At 45.7% G+C, this 15,355-nt stretch overlaps 1 protein-coding gene across 5 annotated transcripts in view; it reads left to right on the plus strand.

Moving 5' to 3' along the window:
• Nucleotides 1-15,355, plus strand: part of LOC139265471 (uncharacterized) — a 359,824-nt gene that overhangs the window by 114,324 nt on the left and 230,145 nt on the right. The gene's annotated exons all lie outside the window — the stretch shown is intronic.

Here is a 15,355-nt window from a genome sequence, read left to right on the forward strand (position 1 = left end):
AGGGATAGACAAGATAGAGGCAGAGAGGTTGTTTCCATGGTCGGGGAGACTAGAACTAGGGGGCACAGCCTCAAAATATGGGGGAGCCAATTTAAAACCGAGTTGAGAAGGAATTTCTTCTCCCAGAGGGTTGTGAATCTGTGGAATTCTCTGCCGAAGGAAGCAGTTGAGGCTAGCTCATTGAATGTATTCAAATCACAGATGGATAGATTTTTAACCAATAAGAGAATTAAGGGTTATGGGGAGAAGGTGGGTAAGTGGAGCTGAGTCCACGGCCAGATCAGCCATGATCTTGTTGAATGGCGGAGCAGGCTCAAGGGGCTAGATGGCCTACTCCTGTTCCTAATTCTTATGTTCTTATGTTCTTATTCAATCAATGTATTCTGGTAGACATAACTGGAAGCCTGTGTTGTAGCTGTACTGAAGCAACGTAGCTAGGGGAATAGCTAGTTCTAGTGCACAGATCTTCATCCCGACAACAGATGATGTCAGAGCCCTATCCAATCATCGCTGTATCCAATTCATGTCGAGAGGTACTCCTGCTGTCCTTTATCAGCTGCCATTTTGAATATAGATGAGCTGAGGAAAGTGCATGTGTGAGTTCCACTGTATATCTAGAGCCTGATCCTTTTTCACCAACAGCCACTTGTACACTTCACACATGATAGATGAAAAGAGATGTTACTGGCTGGTCAGGGATTCACTCAACTATCTGTAACAAATATATGTATTTTTAAAGTGTCCTTTGAAGGGATCAATATATATATATCAGTAAACAATAGAATTAAATAAAACGATTCCACCACACAGAATACCCTCAAATATATTTTGGTTGTCAGGGTTGGCAGGGACTAGAGGATGAGTCAGTCCCTCCCAGCACTTGGTTACAGATCAGCATTGGCAGAGCTGGAGTAGCTGGTGCATGAGATAAAAAAGAAAATGCACAGTTTGGAAATCTGAACTAAAAGCAGAAAATGCTGGGAATACAAAGCAGGTTTATTAGCAAGTGAAAGACAAAGAGAGTTTAATATCTTATGAGTGTATTCATTTGGTCAATCCTCAAAAATATGGCACACGCAATCAAAATCTTTCATTGGGCTCAATTTTGCCCAAAGCCATTTTTTGGCGTATTGCCAGAGTTACGCCCATTTTTCTAAGCCACAACTGCTCTAAAAATAAATGTGGCAAGTTTCCCCGTTATATTTTTTTTAATTGGCACCGCGCAGCCTGTCCTGTAGCCTCGGGGGGTGGAGCCTAATGTCCGCCGAAAAAATTATGCTGCCCCTTCTGCGCATGCGCGAAATAAAAGATGTTTTTGACGTGATTCCTAAGGGCACGCATGCACATTACAGCTCCCGGTCTACAATCGGCCATTTTTAAAGAGCCATTTGTGTGTGAGAACTTTAAGTGCTTTGTGAGAACTTTAATTATCATTGGAAAAATCAACAAGATGCAACGCAGCGCAAGGACCAAGAATTTCTTACAGGATGAAGTGGAGGCTTTAGTTACTGTGATTGAGGGAAGATGGCAGAAGCTGGACAACAGCAGAGGTCACATAAAAGTTCCACCCAAAGAAATGAAGAAACGCTGGAACCAACTTGCACGAGATTACTGTGCAATGGTGACCACCCCGAGGTCTGGAGGTCAGTGCAAAAAAAAGTGGCAGGACCTTGGTCAAGTAGTTAGAGTAAGTAATATTTTCACTTTTCAATGGAATTGGAATTGTAAATGTGACTATCTGTATATGTCCCACCCAGCAAAAAGACACCCTCTCTAAAAAGTTATATTTTCATTTTTGTAGAGGAAAGTGGCGCACAACAAACGAGAAAGAACTCGAACAGGAGGAGGCCCGACAAATCTGCACCCAATGACACCATTGGAAAGAGGGTTGCTGCTTTGATGGGTGCTGCCTGGAGAAAAGCAACCACCACTGCACAAGCTGGGCCCACACTCGAGGAAGAGGATAAGTCCTGCAAATTCCACAATCTGGCTTTCCTAAATGTTAAGTACTGCGCGGGCTAGCCATGCTTCAGTTCATGAGGATGTCTCCGTCAGCTACGCTTCGTTTGATGCAATGTGCTATCATTCATCGTGGTCCTTCAAATAAGCCTGCTGCCTGCGCTGTGTGAGCCTACTCATGCCACCCACCCTGCCCCCTCCTCTGCTGCTAACCATTTGTCTGTTCTGTTATATTTTGCAGAACTTGAGGCCAACCCTGACGATGCAGAAGAAGATTCAGACGAGGACGAGCCTGAAGAGGAGAACATCTTCCAATCTCACCTTCCAGACCAAGAGCATGGGAGTGAGGAGGAGAGGATAGATGAAGTCCCCACTGTTGTACTCACTTTGGAGGAGGTGCAGGTGCCACCCATGAGGTGCAAGCCCCTTCCCTGAGTGGTTTGAGTGTTGGTGGGACATTCCATGGTTTCCCGCCATCCGAGGCTGGGGATTCAGTAGGGTGCAGTGAGACACACCCAGGGCCCCACCGTCCCAGGCTGCGGATCCCAGTGGGGTGCAGCGAGGCACACCCAGGGCCCCACCGTCCCAGGCTGCGGATCCCAGTGGGGTGCAGCGAGGCACACCCAGGGCCCCACAATCCCAGGCTGCGGATCCCAGTGGGATGCAGCAAGGCACACGCAGAGCCCCACCGTCTGAGTCTGCGGGTCCCACTGGGATGCTGCGCGCCACAACCAGGGTGAGGAGGGGAAGGAGAGCTCGATGCAGGATCTAACAGATGTGGTTCACATGATGGCAATGAGTGTGGAGAGCATTGACCTTACGCGATCAGTCCTGGACACCATCAGTGGGGTGGGTGATGAGGTATCGGGAATATTGGGAGAAGTAACAACGCTCGCACGAGAAATGGAAACGCTGTCCGGGAACATGAGGGAGCTCAGTCAACAGAAACAATGTCGGTGCACATGAGGGAGGGAATGTTGCAGGTAGTTGACACACTTTTGCTCAACATGAGGGAGGGCAGGTCACAGGTAGGTGAGACACTGTCACGGTACATGAGGGAAGGAATGTTGGAGTTAGCTGCTGCAATAAGAGAACACACCCAGACCACGTGCCTATTGATAGAATCAACTGCCACTCCCACTCCAATTCCCAGACCAGCCTCTGAAAAGGCCCAAGCCAGGCCTTCCACATTACCGGCTGCCCCCCTCCCCTCCCCCATCAAGAAGTGCGCATTACCCAAGATGTTCGAAAGAATAAGCTTGGTATCAACCCGAGAAACGCTGTGCCACTGCCTGCAGGCAAGGGTGGTGGAGTCACCAAGACCAAGCGCAGCGGGTGTTCTTAGAATAAGGTGGGTGCAGCCTTTCTCTGTTGCTGCTGTTGTTGTTATTATTATTGTTATTGTTGTTACTGTTGTAACTGTTCTCAAATTAAAAGTTTTTTGTAAGTTATGTAAACTTATAAGTAGTTACTAAGTGATCTTAAAGTTTTTAAATTATCTTAAATGTAAACTTTAATGTTTGATATAAGAATATGTTTATTAAAGTTAAGTTAAGTACAAACAAATGTTTGTTAAACTTTTGAATAAAATTTATTTTAAATTATAACAATCATTTACATTATTTGTTCCATTATTAACACAACTTTTTGAACTGAAGAATAATCATTTCCATTATTTGTTCCATTAACACGAAACAGGTCCAAACAGTAAACATGGTTCATTTGGAATAGTTGCCGCTGAGCCTTCAGGCAGCAAATCGTTCATGGATGAGCTGCTGGCGCAAGGCTCAAGCAATCATTAAATGGACATGATGGCCCGCCTTCCTCCGCCATCGTGCTCCGTGTTCAGGTAGTTACATGGCTTCCTCATCCTCCTCCTCGTCATCTGCATCTTCCTCATCATTATCATCATCCACTCTCACCTCAGGTGGGTCTTCTACTACCAACTGCTGCTGCCTCATGATGGCTAAGTTATATAGCATGCAGCACACAACAATGAACTGACCGACAATCTTAGGAGAGTATTACAAGTAGCCTCCAGAATGGTCCAGGCATTGGAAATGCTGTTTTAAGATGCCAATGGTCCTTTCTATTATGCTGCGCATTGCAATTTGCGCCATGTTGTATTCCCGGTCAGCTTCCATCCGGGTTACGCATAGGGGCGTCATGAGGCAGGTGATGAGACCATACTCTTTGTCTCCCAGTAGCCAGCTCTGCCCTTCTGGCTGCTGCTGAAACATGGCAGATATAACGCTGTCGCATAGGATGAACGCATCATGGGTGCTCCCAGGGTATCTTGTATCAGCTGACACGATGCGATGCATGTTATCACATACGTGCTGCACATTAATGGAGTGGAAGCCTTTTCTGTTCCTGTACATCTTGGAATCCTCCAAAGGTGCTCGCAAGGCGATGTGGGTACAATCAATGCAGCCCTGTACCTTCGAGAAGCCAGCAATCCTGGAGAAGCCCACAGCCCTTTCACGCATTGCCTGGGCGGTCATAGGAAACTTTATGTAGCCATTCCTCCGGGCATATAGTGCAGCAGTCACCTGCCGAATGCAGACATGTGTTGCATGTTGAGAAATGGTGCACACATCCCCAGTTGTAGCTTGGAACGATCCAGATGCATAGAATGAAAGTGCAGCTGTAACCTTAATTTCAACTGACAAAGCAATCCTCCTGACGCTTCTAGGTTGCAAGTCTGCTTTTACTAACTCACAGTTCTCAGTTACAACTTCTTTTGCAGAAACGCAGCCGCCTGACACATTCTGCTTCACAGGTGCAGGCACGAACGCCCATCTTGATATACCCAACATGGGTAAGGCATTCTGCCCATCACCCTATGGGCTCTGAGGTTCCTCATGCGATGATGTCGAATCAATTGTCTCCTGCGGAGCACCATCATGCAAAAGGCGTTGTCAGTATTGCTTAAATTTTACCTTTGCAAGAAGCTCAAAATGGCAGGCAGGCAGGCAGGACTCTCTCCCCACAAGGTCTGTATGGACCACACCCAGATTTGAGCAGGCGCAGTGATCGGGACCACTGCTCCCTCCCCCCCAACCTCCTGGGCTACATTTGAGGGTAGTGCAGGCTTCTGATGCCTTCCTATGCCTTCCACAGCCCCCCAGCCCCCCACCCACCCAATTTAAATCAAGTACCCCTTTTTTAAAGGGCACTGGATTCCAAAAAGCCAATATAACGGGATATTTATCAAATTAAATTAAAATCATGTTCCCGGAAGGCCGCGAACGTACCGGTGAACACCACGGGCTCCACCTCCAGGGATACTCTGGCTCGGATGTAACCACGGAAGAGAGGCAGGCAGTCGGGCTGAACGACCCCCTCAACCGCCCGCTGCCTGGACCAGTTAATGGCCACTTTGGCCATGCCCAGGAGCAGTCCTACGAGGAGGCCCTCGGACCTGCCCGCTCCCCTCTGCACAGGGTGCCCAAAGATCAGGAGTGTGGGACTGAAGTGCAACCAGAATTTGAGGAGCAGCCCCTTCAAATAATGGAATAGGAGCTGCATTAACAGCTCTTCAACTATTTTGTAGGAAACAAATCAAGTGCCCCCTGATTAAATGTGGGGGGGTGGGGGGGGGGACACTAAACACTTTCAAACAAGTGCCCCCTTGTTTTTTTTTGAGGGCACTAAAACACAAATTATACAAGTGCGCCCTGGCTAAAAGGGGGAGGGGGCACTAAAACTGGCACAATAAACAAATTAAACTTTTGACAAATCATCAAATTAAAATTTGGTTGCCGGGGGTGATGATGCACTCCAGTCCCTCCGGCGCCCACCTCTCGTGGAAGGCCACGAGTGTACTAGTGGACACCGCGTGCTCCATCTCCAGGGACACCCTGGATGTAACCGCGGAAGAGAGGCAAGCAGTCGGGCTGAACGACCCCCTCGACCGCTCGCTGCCTGGACCGGCTGATGACCCCCTTGGCCATGCCCAGGAGCAGTCCTATGAGGAGGCTCTCGGACCTGCCCGCTCCCCTCCGCACAGGGTGCCCAAAGATCAGGAGTGTGGGACTGAAGTGCAACCAGAATTTGAGGAGCAGCCCCTTCAAATAATGGAATGGGGCTGCATTAACAGCTCTACAATTCTTTTGTTGCGAACAAAACAAACATTAAATCAAGTGGCCCTGATTAAAGGGGGGGGGGGGGACACTCTAAACAATTTTTAAGTGCCCTTTTTTGTTTTTTGGGGGTTTTTTTTGGGGCACTAAAACACAAATTATACAAGTGTCCCCTGACTTGGGGGGGACACTAAAACCCAGCAATAAAACAAATTAAACTTTAAAACATATAAAATCAAATTAAAATTTGGTTGCTGGGGGTGATGATGCACTCCAGTCCCTGCGGCGGCAACCTCTCGCGGAAGGCCGCGAGCGTACCGGTGGACACTGCGTGCTCCATCTCCAGGGACACCCTGGCTCAGATGTAAGTGCGGAAGAGAGGCAGGCAGTCGGGCTGAACGACCCTCTCGACCGCTCGCTGCCTGGACTGGCTGATGGCACCCTTGGCTGTGCCCAGGAGCAGTCCTACGAGGAGGCCTTCGGACCGACCCGCTCCCCTCCTCACAGGGTGCCCAAAGATCAGGAGTGTGGGACTGAAGTGCAACCAGAATTTGAGGAACAGCCCCTTCAAATAATGGAATAAGGGCTGCATTAACAGCTCCACAACTCTTTTTGGGGAGAAAAGTAGACATTAAATCAAGTTCCCCCCGATCTGGGGGACACTCCAAACATTTTTCAAGGCCCTTTTTTGTGTTTTTTGGGGGGGTTTTTGTATTTTTTTTCTTTTGTTTTTTTTCTTTTTTTTGGGCACTAAAATCATCTTTTTTCAAGTGCCCCCTCTAAAAGGGGAGGGGAACACTAAAAACCCGGCAATTAAAACAAATTAAACTTTAAAATATATAAAATCAAATTAAATTTGGTTGCTGGGGGTGACAATGCACTCCAGTCCCTCCGGCGCCCACCTCTCACGGAAGGCCGCGAGCGTACCGGTGGACACCGCGTGCTCCATCTCCAGGGACACCCTGGCTCAGATGTAATTGTGGAAGAGAGGCAGGCAGTCGGGCTGAACGACCCCCTCGACCGCCCGCTGCCTGGACTGGCTGATGGCACCCTTGGCTGTGCCCAGGAGCAGTCCTACGAGGAGGCCTTCGGACCTGCCCACTCCCCTCCTCACAGGGTGCCCAAAGATCAGGAGTGTGGGACTGACGTGCAACCAGAATTTGAGGAGCAGCCCCTTCAAATAATGGAATAAGGGCTGCATTAACAGCTCTACAAACCTGTGAGCATACTCACAGGTGCATACCTTACAGAAACCATCTGATCAACTACCTCTGCCACTTTGCTCCCTTGTCCTCGCCCACCTGGCCAAACACCCTCTAAGGTTCACCCCACCCTGGCTATGAACTGGCACCTTTCTATGGTTTCTCTCCAATCTCCCCTCGTGCCCTCTCTGAGTTCATCTTGACCATGGGATCCACTTACTGCTCCCTCGGCCCTATTTCCACTAAACTGCTGACCACCCAACTTTCCTTCCTGGCTCCTATGTTAGCTGATGTTGTTAATGGTTCTCTCTCCTCAGGAACTGTCCCCTCCTTAAAATCTGAGGTCATCAACCCCTCCTCAAACAAACAACTCTTGACCTCTCCATGCTTGCAAACTACCACCCCATTTCCAACCTCCAAAGCTCTGTTGCCCATGTCCTAACTTGCACCACGTCCCGTTCACCTATCACCCCTGCACTCGCTGATCTACATTGATTCCTGGTTAAGCAATGTCTCGATTTTAAAATTCTCATCCTTATTTTCAAATCAGCCTCTCCCTTTCTCTGTAATCTTCTTCATTTGTCACCATCCCCGCCTGCTCCATGACGGCATGCAAGCCGTGATTCTGACCAACGGGTCCACCACAGACCCAATCCATGTCCGAACTGGGGTCGAGCAGGGCTGTGCCATTGCGTCAATGCTCTTCTCGATCTTCCTTGCTACAATGCTCCATCTCATTCTGAACAAGCTCCCCGCTGGAGTGGAACTAAACCATAGAACCAATGGGAACCTGTTCAACTTTCGTCGCCTCCAGGCTAGATCCAAGGTCATTCCTTCCTCTGTCATCGAACTACAGTATCTTCATGTTGAACATCCCTCATTATAACTGCTCAACCATCGGTGGACGTGCTTTCAGCTGCAGGGCCCTAAGCTCTGGAACTCCCTCCATAAACCTCTACGCCTCTCTACCTCTCTTTCCTCCTTTAAGATGCTCATTAAAAACTACCCCTTTAAACAAGCTTTTGATCATCTGCCTTAATTTCTTCTGTGGCTCGGTGTCAAATTTATCTGTTAGTCTGTAACACTGTTGTGAAGCGCCTTGGGATGTTTTACTACGTGAAAGGCTCTATATAAATAAAAGTTATTCTTATTATTACAGTACGCGGACGACGCTTGCGTCTGCGCACATTCAGAGGCCGAACTCCAAGCCATCGTCAACATCTTCATCGAGGCGTACGAAAGTATAGGCCTTACGCTAAACATCCGTAAGATCAGGACCTCAAATCTGGCACCAAGCTTATGGTCTACAGGGCAGTAGTGATACTCGCCCTCCTATATGGCTCAGAAACGTGGACCATATACAGTAGAAGTACCACCAGCGCTGTCTCCACAAGATCCTGCAAATCTGCTGTGAGGATAGACACACCAACGTCAGTGTTCTCAGTCAGGCCAACATCCCCAGCATTAAAGCACTGACCACGCTCGACCAGCTTTGTTGGGCAGGCCACATCGTCTGCATGCCCCACATGAGACTCCCAAAGCAAGCGCTCTACTCAGAACTCCTACACGGCAAGCGAGCCCCAGGTGGGCAGAGGAAACTTTTCAAGGACACCCTCAAAGCCTCCTTGATAAAGTGCAACATCCCCGCTGGTACTTGGGAACTCCTGGCTCAAGACCACCCTAAGTGGAGGAAGAGCATCTAAGAGGGCGTTGAGCACCTCGAGTCTCGTCGTCAAAAGCATGCAGAAACCAAGCGCAGACAGCGAAAGGAGCGTGCGGCAAACCAGTCTCCCCACCCACCCTTTCCTTCAACGACTGTCTGTCCCACCTGTGACAGAGACTGTAATTCCTGCATTGGACTGTACGGTCACCTGAGAACTCACTTTTAGAGTGGAAGCAAGTCTTCCTCGATTTTGAGGGACTGCCTATGATGATGATGAATCTTCTTCAGCCCCACAGCCCTCTGGGATATCTGTGCTCCTCTAATTCTGGCCTCTTAAGCCTCCCCGATTTTAATCTTTCCACCATTGGTAGCCATGCCTTCAGCTGCCAATGCCCTAAGCTCCGGAATTCCCTCCTTAAACTGCTTCACATCTCCCTCTATTTCCTTCTTTAAGACACTTCTTATAACCCTACCTCTTTGACCAAGCTTTTGATCATTTGCCCCAATATCTCCATATATGGCTCGGTGTCAAATTTTGTTTTATAATGCTCCTGTGAAGTGTCTTGGGACATTGTACTACATTAAAGGCGCTATATAATTTACAAGTTGTTGTTAATATTACTTGTTCCTAGGAAGGAAGCTTAAGTCTCACATGCAACATTTTATAGAAGTAGGTGTATTTTATTTTTATGATTTAGTTGGATATTGGACAAGGGCCTTGAGTCTTTTAACTGGGAATTAGAATTTATAGATTTATTACAGGATATGGAGGCAACAAATAAATGTATAAATGTAATAATTTAATCTGATAGTGTTTACACTTTACATTTAATAATTTAATCTTCTGACAAATGACTGCTTATTCTGTCTCTGGCTGTGTGGTGTGTTGGGTGCTTGAATGCAACCTTGGAAAGTCATTTTACTTTCAACTTCAGATGAGTGGTCCCTCCTAAATGTATGCCTATGTCAGTGCCATCTCTTTCTTTGAATTTTACACCTGAAGCTGTTGAAATTCAAAGTAGTTTGGTGTCGTAGCTTTGGGTCCGCTGATGATTTGGATTAGTGGAAAGTAAAGGGCACACATTATTAGATCAATCACCTCAATAACAAAAAAGCAAGCATGAGGGAAAAATACCCATTATTTAGAGCCATGAAAAGCTTTTTTTTTACTTTGTCTCCTTTTTTTCAAGGTGTGTAATAGTACATACAATAGATTTCCTGAAGACTAGTGCTTTAATTGATTGGACACATAGCCAGGTATATGACAGTTCCCTGGGGAGTTCAGCACTTCAGCTAAGCCAATGTGCACTCTTACTATAGACTGAAGCAACTAGGATTCAGTTTACCTTCGGGTATCCACTAAGAGATAAACTTAACATCAAATCACATTCTAAACTCTTTTTAAACCTCAAGTTTGAGCCTAAATGTGTAATAATAAATGAGTGTTTCTTGGAGCTGGGATAATTGGCACATATATCTGTGATAACATTTCTGCAATCATAAGCCTCCTTGTTTGTTAAGTAGAAGCCTTTCCTGCTATACTGGATCTGATCACTCTGAATAGGTGTAAATGCTGATATAGTTAATGGTGAACAGGATAGCTGAAAAAATTGTAATGGTAAATTAGTTCTCATTTGTTGGCTTGGGGATGTTGAAAAATTGTTGTGCGTGGTATGAGTTGGTGATGTTATTTTCGTAAAAGTGACTTGAGAACTAACTTTGCACATTGCTCACTGACTTATGGTCATGGTTGTATTGGATAGAATCTAAGAGGTACCAGTACCACAGCAGGTAAATGCTTTGGTTCCATTTACTAGCATTGTGTCATGGCTGTGTGATCAGCTTAACTGTTCTTCAGAAGAGCAACAATAACTGTTGAATCCAAATCTGAGATGACAATGCTGTTGACCAAACAGTAAGAACTAGAAAATTTCATTCACTTTGCATCCAATTCCTACCTTTCCCTCACCTTCACATGGTCCATCTCAGACACATCTCTTCCCTTCCACAATTTCTCTGTCTCCACTTCAGGGGATAGACTATTGACAAACATTCACTATAAGCCCACTGACTCCCACAGCTACCTGGACTACACTTCATCCCACCCCGCATCCTGTAAGGACTCCATTCCATTCTCCCAGTTTTTCCGTCTCTGTTGCATCTGCTCTGACGATGCCATCTTCCACACTAGTGCCTCTGATATATCTTCCTTTTTCCTCAACCAAGAATTCCTCTCCGCCGTGGTTAACATGGCCCTCGAATGTGTCCGTTCTATTTCCCGCACTTCTGCTCTCGCCCCTTCCCCTCCCTCTCAGAACCACGACAGGGTTCCCCTTGTCCTCACCTTTCACCCCCACCAGCCTCCATGTTCAACGGATCATCCTCTACCATTTCCACTACCACCAGCATGATCCCACCACCAATCACATCTTCCCTTCCCCTCCCATCTCAGCATTCTGAAGGGACCGCTCCCTCCTCGACTCCACAATCGCCTCCAGCAACCCCTCCCCTTCCCACAGCACCTTTCCGTGCAAGCGTAGGAGATGCAACACCTTCCCTTTTCCCTCCTCCCTTCCCACTGTCCAGGGCCCCAAAAAACTCCTTCCAGGTGAAACAGCAATTTACTTGTACTTCTTTCAATGTTGTATACTGTATTCGCTGCTCATGATGTAGTCTACTCTACATTGGGAAGACCAAATGCAGATTGGGTGACCGCTTTGCAGAACACCTTCATTCAGTCCGTAAGCTTGACCCCGAGCTTCCGGTCGCCTGTCACTTTAATTATCTGCTCCACTCGCACTTTGACCTTTCCATGCTTGGCTCCTACACTGTTCCAATAAAGCTCAACCCAAGCTCGAGGAACAGCACCTCATCTTTCGCTTAGGCACTTTGAAGCCTTCTGGAATCAACATCGAGTTCAACAATGTCAGACCATAACCTCTGTCCCTATTTTTTTCCCTTTCCTCCCTTTTTTTAAACAAACCCCTTTTTTTTCTCTTTCCTATGGCAGCTAGTGATGATTCTATCATTCTCACCCCATCTTGATTCATCTTTTGTTTCCTAACGTGCCATTACCATCTCATTTTTGATCATCATCTCTTTTGTCTCTTAAATCATTCCTGCCTTCCACCTTATCACAGACCTGCCCTTTTGTTCTTTCCTCCCCTCCCCCTTTCAATGACCCAGCACCTTAAGAATCTGTTACATCTCGAACTTTTCCAGTTCTGACGAAGGGTCACAGACCCAAAACGTTAACTCTGTTTCTCTCCACAGATGCTGCCTGACCTGCTGAGTTTTCCAGCATTTTCTGTTTTTCTTTCAAATTCTAGCATCTGCAGTATTTTGCTTTTGTTTTGTTGGGTAAGAAATCTTCATTGTCCTTAGATCATGAGGAATGTTCACCTGTCTGTGGTTCAATCTTCATATCATCACTGGTATCCATTCACCACTTAGAAACGCACAACCACTGTTATGAAAGTCGCACTCTATGAAGTGTTCTGTTATTTACACTTCTTCATTGTGGCATAAGGAATGTGGAAATTGAGTGATTAATACATCCTTCACACTTTTTTACACATATCAATTTCTAATCATATTAAAAAAAAACTTTAAAAAAATGAGAAAACTACTACTTTTCTGTTGGTTTCAGAGATCAGCAACAGAAAAAAGCCTTGAATTGACCTCAAGATATGTCTATTTACAATAATAATACTGTTGATCCTTAAAAGAACAAGTCAGTTCCTCCTGAGAGCCAGTATAATACATTGTGTATTTTTCTGATACTATACATTTTTAAATTAAATTAACGCAAATAGTGCAACAGTAGTGCAGGAATAGTTTTAAATTTAACATTTTTGCACAATAATATGCTTTGCGTTGAGAATATTGAAAGTATCTCCTTTCTGCTGAGGGAAGTATTTCTGCCCATAAAGAGCAGTAGTAAATATTTATAATGTCCTGATATAAACAGTGTACTCTTTGATTTACCATGAGAAACGTCATGGGAGATCCATTAGTGTATCTAAAAAGAAACTTGGCTCGGTTTTCCCATGTATTCAAATAAAAGTCTGTTTCAGTATCATCATAGCAATTTTGTCACAAAAATCTCCCCTTTATAATCACTCTAACCTTTTAAGTGAGAGAGGGAATGAAAACGGTAACTGGATTTGGTCTGCTTGTGCGCATGACCTGTCTCAAAATCCTAGAAATAAGTTTTAGTAAAACCTGGTGACGGATAGCACAATATTTATATTTATGTAGTCTGATACCTGCAAAGTATACCTTATAAGTACAATAAATAATACTCTGTTTTTAGGCAAGGGAAGGTAACACCCAGTTGTTCAATAAAGCAAAATGTGCTGGCCTGAAAATGCAACAGTTCAGTTGTTTGCTTCTTGTCATTGTAATCACATTTGCATATTCTCAGTGTCATGAAAACCTTGTGCCTTCCTGCGCATCTGATGGTTTAAAGGGATTGTATCTAAAAAGATGAAGACTTTTGTAAATGTTTCTTATGACTGATAATAACAGAGATTACAATGTGTGAAATAAAGTCCAATTTTTAATCATTAGAGCGGCTTACTACTGCTCTGCATTTTAACTCCTTGGTCTGTGCACTTCTAACCCCTTGTTATCTGAAATGGATGGACTGAAAACCTTCCTCGGTAGAAAGGAGAAACTTTAAATATTCTCAATGTAAATCAACAACAACAACAACAACTTGTATTTATATAGCATCTTTAATGTAGTAAAACGTCCCAAGGTGCTTCACAGGAGCATTATAAAACCCTGACACCGAGCTACATAAGGAAAAATTAGGACAGATGCTTGGTCAAAGAGGTAGGTTTTTAAGGAGCATCTTAAAGAAGGAAAGAGAGGTAGAGAGGTGGAGTGGTTTAGGGAGGGAATTCCAGAGCTTAAAGCCCAGGCAGCTGAAGGCACGGTCACCAACGGTTGAGCGATTAAAATGAGGGATGCTCAAGAGGCCAGAATTAGAGCAGCGTAATATCTCGGGGGGGTTGTGGGGCTGGAGGAGATTACAAAGATAAGGAGGGGCAAGGCCATGGAGGGATATGAAAACCAGGATGAGAATTTTAAAACCATGGCGTTGCTTAACCGGGAGCCAATATAAGTCATCGAGCACAGGGTGATGGGTGAATAGGACTTGATGTGAGTTAGAACATGGGCAGCAGAGCTTTGAATGACCTCAAGTTTATGTAGGGTAGAACATGGGAGGCTAACAAGGGGTGTATAGGAATAGTCAAGTCTCGATATAACAAAGGCATGGATGAGGGTTTCAGATAGATAAGAATGGAACCAGGTGAACACAGACCCACTCAGTTGGACGACGGTTCTTCTTAGGCGGTTCCTCGTATCGAGGATGACTTGCTTCCACACCAAAAAGGAATGAGTTCACAGTTGTTTCAATGAAGGACTTGATATTCCCGGTCCCGAACTACATATTGAAGGGTGCAAGATGCCTGTGTGTGGATTTTTTTAACGTGTGGTGGCCATTGCACACCAGCCACCACACGGGCTTGACAAAGCTAAGTCTTGGTCCAGTGGCAAAGATTAACCAAGATGACTGGAGACCAGCTCTGCTACACGGACCTAGTGTGCACACATATCGCAGTGTGAGCTGGCCCGTGCTGCCCCTGGGCCCTCACCTCGGCTGGGCCCCGAACTCACGCCTCGCCTGGGCCCCAATCACGTTGCTCTACAATCTCTCGCCGCTCCTTCACCCCGACCTCGCCGCTCCTGCTATACCTGCCCACGCTCCAATCAGTAACCTGGATTATGGTGACGTCCAATCCAGTCGCTCTCCAAGATGGCCCTCTCCTGTACCAGCTCGCGCTGCTCCATGAGTTGAGCCTTTCTGTAAAACTCAGCTTTATAACATTTTTATTGGTTTATACTCCAATCCAGAATTGCATAATAAAATTACATGGATTGAGAAAAGGCCACTTGGTCTTTCACCTCAATACACCATATGCAATCAGTTTTATCATGGGCCCTCTGCCGAGGCATGGTGGAGATGCATTGGAGGAGGATGGAATGGTCAACTGTGTCAAAGGCGGTAGACAGATCGAGAAGGATGAGGAAGGATTGTTTATTTTTGTCACAATCATAGAGGATGTCATTTGTGACTTTGATAAATCATATTATTATGTAAAAATGTTAAAATTAAAACCATTCCTGGATTACCGTTGCACAAACTGTTCTTTTTGCATTAACTTCATTTTTTAAAAATAACTTTTCCCATGTTGTAATGGATAGCATTTGCAATCCCATATTCTGGGATCCTGGCCATTTTAACAATCCCAATACCTCAGAATTCAGAACTATAACTGAGATTTTGAGACTGCAGAAGAGACAGGACAATCAGAACAAAGTTTACCCAGTCATTAAGAAGAGTGCTGATTGGTTGAGGAAGAGCTAGATAGGGA

The sequence above is a fragment of the Pristiophorus japonicus genome, chromosome 1, assembly GCF_044704955.1.
Source record: "Pristiophorus japonicus isolate sPriJap1 chromosome 1, sPriJap1.hap1, whole genome shotgun sequence".
Lineage (NCBI taxonomy): Eukaryota > Metazoa > Chordata > Chondrichthyes > Pristiophoridae > Pristiophorus > Pristiophorus japonicus.